The sequence below is a fragment of the Stylophora pistillata genome, chromosome 8, assembly GCF_964205215.1.
Source record: "Stylophora pistillata chromosome 8, jaStyPist1.2, whole genome shotgun sequence".
Taxonomy (NCBI): domain Eukaryota; kingdom Metazoa; phylum Cnidaria; class Anthozoa; order Scleractinia; family Pocilloporidae; genus Stylophora; species Stylophora pistillata.
Genome location: NC_142526.1, coordinates 10762043 through 10770444, shown reverse-complemented (window position 1 = coordinate 10770444; position 8402 = coordinate 10762043). Strand labels below are relative to the sequence as shown.

Below are 8402 nucleotides of genomic sequence, written 5' to 3'. Positions count from 1 at the left end.
TTGTGACCCTTCCCCTAAATATAGTTGCCCTTCCCCCCCCCCCCCCCCCCAATAAATACTGACCGGTCCCTAATATTTTGCTGTTAAGATAATAATATAACGAAGTTTTGATAGAGTGCCTATACTATGTTTAATCTTTCTTACAATATAATTAATATGACTTTTCCAGTTGAGATTTGAGTCAATGTAAATTCCTGGGTATCTGATAGAGTTTTCCTCTGTTAGAGATTGATTATTGATAAATAATGTAACTGACTTGGGTAATTTTTTTTATACTGGGTGAAACAGTACAAAATTTGACTCACTGATATTCAACGAAAGTTTGTTTTCACATAACCAAGAATGAACATTACTGAAGAAATGAATTGACATCATCAGCAAATAGATGGAAGTGTACTTGCCTTGAACAGTTATGGAAATCATGAATATAAATTAAGAAAAGCAGAGGTCCCAGTACCGACCCCTGAGGTATACCAAAGGAGATATTTACCCTACCAGACAGAGTATTACCAAGAGATACAAATTGTTTCATATTACTCAAATATGAAGTGAACCAATCTTTAACAATACCACGGATACCATAGAACTCAAGTTTTGCGAGAAGTATCTCATGGTTTAAAGTATCAAAAGCCTTACTGAAGTCCAAGAATATTCCACAGGAATACTCATGGTCTTCAATTGCCTTTTGCACTTGAATGATGGGAACGAAAGCCAAATTGCTTGCTGTAAATGAGTTGCTTCTTTTCTAGATAATTGGAAAGTCTATTGAATACAAGTTTTTCTAACAATTTATTGAAAATAGATAAAAGAGATATAGGACGATAGTTATTTAGGCTAACTTTAGATCCCTTTTCAAATACAGGTGTAACTCTGGCTAGTTTGAACCTCTCTGGAACAATGCTAGTTGAGAATGAGGCATTAAAGGTTATTTGTAAAGGTTCAGACAGGACACTTTTAAGAATTTTGAAAATTGATACTGGTATACAAGAAGGACTTACTGCTTTACCAATCTTTAGGTTTGATATTTCACTTTCTATTTCATAAGGACTAATAGGAGACAAGAAAAAACTATCTCGAGGAGGAGGTGACATCCTCTAATAGGCAGAATTAGTGACCCTAGAAATAGCACTTAATTGCCAAATCGATCAGTACCAATATTGGCAAAATGGTTATTAAAAGCATTTGCAATTGATGTGGGATCTGTTATTTCGATGTCATTCAAAACAATTCTGTTTACGGCCTGTCTTTCCTGCGAGGTTGTTCGGATGATTTGCTTTATCCTCTTCCAGATTTTCTTACCATATCATTCAAGTGTATTGAAATATAATCATTATAATAATTTCTTTTACTAATTTTAATGAGATGATTTAATTTGTTTCTGTAAACCTTGAATTTAGTCTGGTAATAAGATGATTTTGTCATGAGACAAACTGCATTGAGAGAGTCGATTACAAAAACGTTAGAAAATTATGGAAATTATTGTGAAGCAGATTACATCAATCAAGCTCGCTGATTCTTACAACATATATTGATCTAGATTTTTATCTTGATAGTGGCAGAAGTACGTATACAGATGGGAATCCTGATACATCTTCGTAAAATGTCAAAAATTAAGTCGCAGATCAACTTGTTTCCCGAAATAGCGGGGGTCGCTAATTTAAGTTATACAACTGAATTCTAAAAGAAACCAGGACGGCGCGATGCTTCTACATGGTAGGTTTTCCGGCGTTGGCACTTTCCGGTAAGGTCTACCGTATGCAGGTTATATATTTCCACAACCGGACAAGGAAACACTTTTACTGTGGAACATCTTGAAGTCAAAATGACGTGTCGCGCGACCTTTTGGATTTCTCAGAATTCAGTTCCTCAACTTCCGCTGTTTCTGGGCAATTGATCTAGATTTTGCGATTTTTCATTCGTATTTTTCTCACTCAACAAAAGAAGTTCTACGACGATGCATCAAGATTTCCCATCTATATGTACCTCTGTAGACTTAACAAATGGTAAACACTACAGCGTACACTATTGAGTTATGGATGCTCGCGGGAGGTTGCTAAGCACGAAAGAAGCGTAAGAGTCGCTCGAGGCGATAGCCGAGAGCGACTCTAGCTTCTTGAGTGCTTAGCAAACCTCCCAAGTGCATCCATAACTCAATAGTGTACGCTGTGGTGTTTACCACTTGTTTTATAACATAACATTAACACATTGTAGCTAAAGAGTTCCCTTTTATTTAACAAATCTTACGTGACCAGAAAAAAACAAGCGCGCGCGGAAAAATAGTCTTTGCATTTGCTCACGTCAGCAGCGTACACCCATGGGCAAATGGGGGACGCTAAATTGACCAATCAGAGCGCGCGCTTTACTTTGGTTATGTTATAAATCAAGATAAACACTAGAGCAACATACGCCTTCAGTATCGGTGAGCTTTGTTGATATAATTCAATTCACAATAATTTCCTCAAATTTCTAATGTTTCCTAGAATCGACCGAACAAAGTTGCTAATATAAACAAACCTCGATAACAGTTCCCATCTACGAATTTGCCTCATCATGACATTCTCTCACTAGTTTCTTTTTTACAGCAAGCATTTCCTTTTACTAAATAAAATGACGAAGGAGAAGAGAATTGTTAAACAATTAAACTATAAAAAATTGCGACAAAATCGAAAAGTAAAAACCATCTTGGTTTAAGAAAAATGCGACGACGTTTCCACGTTCGCTTAACGTCATTATCAAGTCAATAACGAGTGAAATGAGAACGAATATAAATGTAAAAGAATTCCTAAGAGACACGGATAACAAAATTGAAAATATGTAAATAACAAAGAATTCACACGCAATGACTCTGAGTGTGAATTCTTTGTTATTTACATATTTTCAATTTTGTTATCCGTGTCTCTTAGGAATTCTTTTACATTTATATTCGTTCTCATTTCACTCGTTATTGACTTGATAATGACGTTAAGCGAAAGTCAAAACGTCGTCGCATTTTTCTTAAACCAAGATGGTTTTTTATTCTTTAAACTTTTCGATTTCATCGCAATTTTTTATAGTCAAATAAAATGGCTGCAAAATACTCTCATACATCGTAATTCAATAAGCAGTTTATTTGGTAAATGGACTTAACCACCACAAAGTGATATGCTTTTTCCTTTTAAAATTTACTCTATTACAACTCTTTCACTCTGGTTCTCTGCAACAGAGATCTTCTTAGTCGGTATACTAGGACTAAAGCAACAACAAAACTCTCGATACAAATCTAAATGCCAACGTGAACCATCAGATTACAAGCAAAGCTCTCAGTTACAGCTTGTTCACAACTATATCGAGCCATTGTAGGTAATTTTCCTTCTTTTTAAAATCAACTTTTACGTCACTACTAGCTCCCTCACTGAAGGAGACTGATCCGCTCAGGCTTGCGAGAGGGCATCCTGAGTGAAGTGAAAGTATGGCATGTGTGTGAAAATCTCCTACATCGGCAAAATATTGCTTCTTGAAAGCTTCCATGCTCTCAATTACCTCCGCCTTGCAGGATGTAAAGCATTCTGGATGTTGCTGGTAAGCCTCGTGAAGAACACTAAGGTTTTCATTGCCCATTAACTTAAAGACCTTTGCGGTATTCTTACGTATGGTGGTTGCTCTGTTATTAATGAGCAGATGTATTTTCGGCGTATCGAGCTTGTACTCTTTCATATTGTGACTGAACGTGTATTTCCGATAAGCTTGAAAATCATCAGGTTGATCATCCGGAGGTATGCCATACACTAAATCCAACATTGCACGAACAGCCTGCTTGGAAAAATCATCTGCGTTGATTGGGATGATCAACTTGTTCGCTGCTGCGAGCGCTATTTCGGTATAAATCGAAAACGATGGATTGGTATCGATGAAAACGACCCATTGATTCCGGCTGTCTTGACTCACTCCTCTGATTCTCTTTTCTGAACCTTCAATGAATGACCTGATGGAGGTAGTGACAGTCTTTCATGGCGTAACTCTGGGACTATCCATCCCGCGTCGGAAGTAGTCAAGACCACGAGTTGCCAACTCCAGGCACATGTCACCAGAAAGAAGGTACAGATTGGAAGAAACTTGACTGTTGTAATCACTCACTCGGGTAAGATAATCGCTAGCGTATAACATTTTTGGCCCCAAATCAATCTGTTTTTCGAGATAGAGGCTGATCGTCTTGTTCGCTCTGTACAAAGATGCCAGGAGATCGCAACCTTCTTGTTCGGGGGTGGTCAGTAAAGCCATCGAGATATTTGCTTGGGGACAAAGATCAATTACGGCAACGTTTACATTGGGGTTGCGCTGGGCATATCTTGTGGCCATGTGGAAAGTAAGAGTAGTCTTACCCACTCCACCTTTGTTGTTCCAGATAACGTAAGATTCCTTTAGCGGCATCGTCTCTAAAAGCCTCAGATTTATCAGAGCAATCTGCTTTGGTTTTCAGGAGTAGTTTCAGGAAGGTGGCGTCTGTAGTCTGTAATAAGCGCAGTCAAAGCGGGCTTACTCAACACGTGCTTTATTCTAATGAATCAAAATTTCCACTTGCGTGGTTACAAATTCACTAATATTAATTATCATATCAAATCACTCATGACATCTCCTCTCCGAAAGGGATGAGAAGTACAACTTGAACGAAACATTAATATAAGCAAGAAGGTCTATAGTTGCTGATCTAGTGCAATAGTAATGAATATATCATTATTTGAGTCAATAAAATCTTGTGGGTGGCCTCACAACCCTTCCACATCGTGTAACATACGCATAGGTCTTAGGTAGGTGTGTTTTGAGTTTTCTGTTCATTAGGAGCATGGCTGGTGATGGCGTGCCGTCGAGTGATGTGCAGGCTCTGAAATTCAACAATGTAATACATGGGTCATCGCCAGACCTGATAGCTTTTTTGAGAAGTCCCTTGATTGTTTGCACAGTTCGCTCAACCTTTCCATTTGATCTAGGGTGTATTGGACTTGTCGTTGTGTGTGTGAACTCCCACTGTTTGGCAAATTCACGGTATCAGTTCTCTGCTGGAAAATTGAAGACTGTTATCTGTGATGACTGTCTGGGATGCAGTGCCTCACGAAGATTGATTTGGTGTGTGTGATTATTGCAGAGCTCGTTGTCTCCGTAAGTAGGCTAACCTCAGGGTAGCTTGTGTGATAGTCCACTATGAGGAGATAGTCTCTTCTATTCATCTGGAAGAGATCGTATGCTACTCTGCTCCAGGCGCGAGTGGTTGGCGGTAGTGGCATCAATGGCTCTCTCTGCTGTTTCTTCCGTGCTTGAATGCACATGTCACACCGTGAAATCATATCTGCTATCTCAATGGTTATTCCTGGCCAGATGAGACATTCTCTGGCTCTAGTTTTACATCTTTCAATGCCTAAGTGTCCTTCATGTATTCTTGCTTTCATCTCTTTTCTCACTGAGTTTGGAACAATTATTCTATAATAATAATAATAATACAAGACTTTTATAGCGCCCATGCTAGAGTTCAGAGCGCTGTACAGCTATATGGATAAAAAATAAGATAAAGATAACTAAAAAAAACTTACTAAAAGTATTAAGCAAAAACATAATGACTAATTAAAGACTTAATCGAATAAATGAGTCTTCAGGTTGGATTTAAATGTCACAAGCGATGGTGCTTGCCGCATGGCGTCCGGAAGCTGATTCCACAGATATGGAGCTATATAACTAAAAGATCTGCCTCCATAAGTCTTAAGCTTGAAACGAGGAACTTGTAACAGTTTCTTATCAGACGAACGCAAAGCTCTAGGTGGTTTATGTTGTACTAAAAAATCAGATATGTATTGAGGTACTAAAGCTTTCAGGGCCTTATAAGTAAATAGTAATATTTTAAAGATTATATTCTATTTCAATATGAATCAATATTTGCACTTGCGTGGTTACAAATTCACTAATATTAATTATCATATCAAATCACCCATGACAGCGTCAAACCTAAATACCATACTTAGGCAAAAAATATGTGATAGCTTACATTCGCATCACTTGGCATAAATGCATAAATTCGTTTCCTCCCGGTTCGTTCCTCCTGGTTTAACATATTTCTTTGCCAATTAATTCAAAGCTAAGTGACCTAAATTTTGTGGGGTTTCGCTGCTCCTGCGAAACCTCCTAAGTCAGCTTAACAACTGATTTAGAAACAAACTCCGTAACTTGACTTCAAGAAATTATAGAACATATAGGAGAGCTAATTTTCGGGTCACTTGATACAAATGAACCAATGAATAAGGCAGGGTTTAACTGAATGATTGACATGTTGCACAAAATACATTGATAGGTTTGAACGAAGTTTTACAACTTATCATGCAAGGTTCGCTGAAGTGCGTCACGATGGCCAAAAGTATTTGAAAAAAAATCAATACCTTCTGACTAAATATAAGGGTTTCACCCCATTGTAAGTTTACCCTCATAGAATGCTATAAAAATCTCAATTTTGACGTAGAAAATGTTATCGAGGTGTCGTTTGTATGGAAAACTTTGTTCCACCGAGGTTTACCGCGTTCTTGAAATCAAAATGCGTGAGTAGGCCGTACTTTCTCGATTAAACACCCCTTGGGACAAAGGCCAGAACTCCGATAACTTGCCCTCGGCATCTGTAGTTGTCTAGAACTGCCACTTAACCAGGATGCGAGTCTTTCTGAGGTTTCGCAAAAGTAGTGAAACCCCAGTGAGTTTAATTTGCCTAGTTGACTTTAAATCGATCCCAGGAGCATAGAAACATCAAGTTGACACACAGTAAACATTGAGTAACGATATTCGTTCAACGGTGTTTACCGTACCCAGTCACAATTGGCAGCGATCATTGCATTCTTGAACATTGCCTCAAACTTCTGAAACATCTAAATAAAGATTTAGGCGCGGAAATATAAACCCGCATTTAGAACTGCCTTAGAGAACTTTTCCTGTTTTTTTTCCCTCTTGATTTTTCTCAAAAGTCAGAAAGTTTACAACCTTCTATCAGAGGGAGAGCTTTTCCTCTCTCCCCCTCCCCCCACCCCCTCCTCCCTCACCCCTCCACCACTTTCACGTCTCACATAATCTAACTGGAGTGGTAGATTTTCAATATGACGGTAAAAGCGGCAGAAGTCAGCAGATTTTGATTGAACATTCCGAAAAAGTTAGGCCGTTTCTTTTTCCTTTCAAGTATACTGTAAAGTGGTTAATTATTAGCGGTGTTTAATTTTCGCTATTTTCGCGCAGGGGGACTTTGCGTGAAATTTAAACACCGCGAAGTTGGAGTTGGCCGGCCAAGTGGCCCGGGTAAACCCGAGACACTTGGCGACGGCAAAGATGCCTTTTTTAACCGCGATACAAGGGAAGACATGAACTAATGAGCAGCGCTTGCGAAAGTGAGAATCACGTAATGGCATCACTACTCTCAACTCTTTCACACGTCTTTCAAAGCCTTGGAACACTATCATGATAAATAATGCTTTTGGGACTTATTTTCACGTCTTTATTTATGGAAAAGTTAGAACAATGAAACAGAGGAAACCGCGAAATTAAAACACCGCTAAAAACCCTGAAATTTTAAATGAGCAAAATTAAACCACAGCTAAATTTAACTATTCTACAGTAATTTGATATATTCTGAATGTGTAGAGGTATTTTTCGGACGTATTAACGAGTATTCTATCGTTATCAAGGACAAACGCAAGCACTGTTTTTTTAGAATGTAATTTGAGACCGGTTTTCGAGAAGGTCAAATACGTTGTACGTCGTAGTTTGAAGCCTTTCAAAGATTTGTATGGCCACTTTGATCCTTCTTCAATAGCTCTGACCAAACGCGCTCAAACGGTACAAATGTTTTATGCATTTTAAGTGATAGTCATTTTAACCGCCTCCCGGTTAGCTCAATGGATAGAGCGCTGGACTGTTGTGCGGGAGGTCGAGGGTTCGAGCCCCGGCCGGACCAACACTCAGGGTCTTAAAAATAATTGAGAAGAATTTGCTACCTTTCTATAACATCAAGAAATGGTTAGATATTATAGTCTTCTCGGATAGGGACGAATAAATGGAGGTCCCGTCTCCTGCAGGGTTGGGGTAGGAGACGTTAATTTCCCACACACGAGATTACTGTGTGATGGATGTCCTCCCCTGGGGTGGGATGGGTGGGATATAGGGCGCACTTAATTTGGAGCCTCGCTCTGTTGTGCGACCCTCACCACACTCTGGTGAAAGTGATTTTAAAAAAATAGTCAACGTTGACTCATCACTTAACGGGTTTATTACGAACCAACATAATGACCAGAGTACTGCACCGGTATCGCAGAGGTCATGGGTTCGAATCCCGTACACAAGAAGTGTTCGTTACTACGAAGATCGTTCTCATACTCGTTAAGTGATAGTGTTTGAGACCCTTTTGG

At 38.9% G+C, this 8402-nt stretch overlaps 1 pseudogene; it reads right to left on the bottom strand.

Moving 5' to 3' along the window:
• Window positions 1–3089: 3089 nt before the first annotated feature.
• LOC148724929 (uncharacterized) lies at window positions 3090–5017 on the bottom strand (annotated as a pseudogene).
• Between the last annotated feature and the right edge of the window lie 3385 nt (window positions 5018–8402).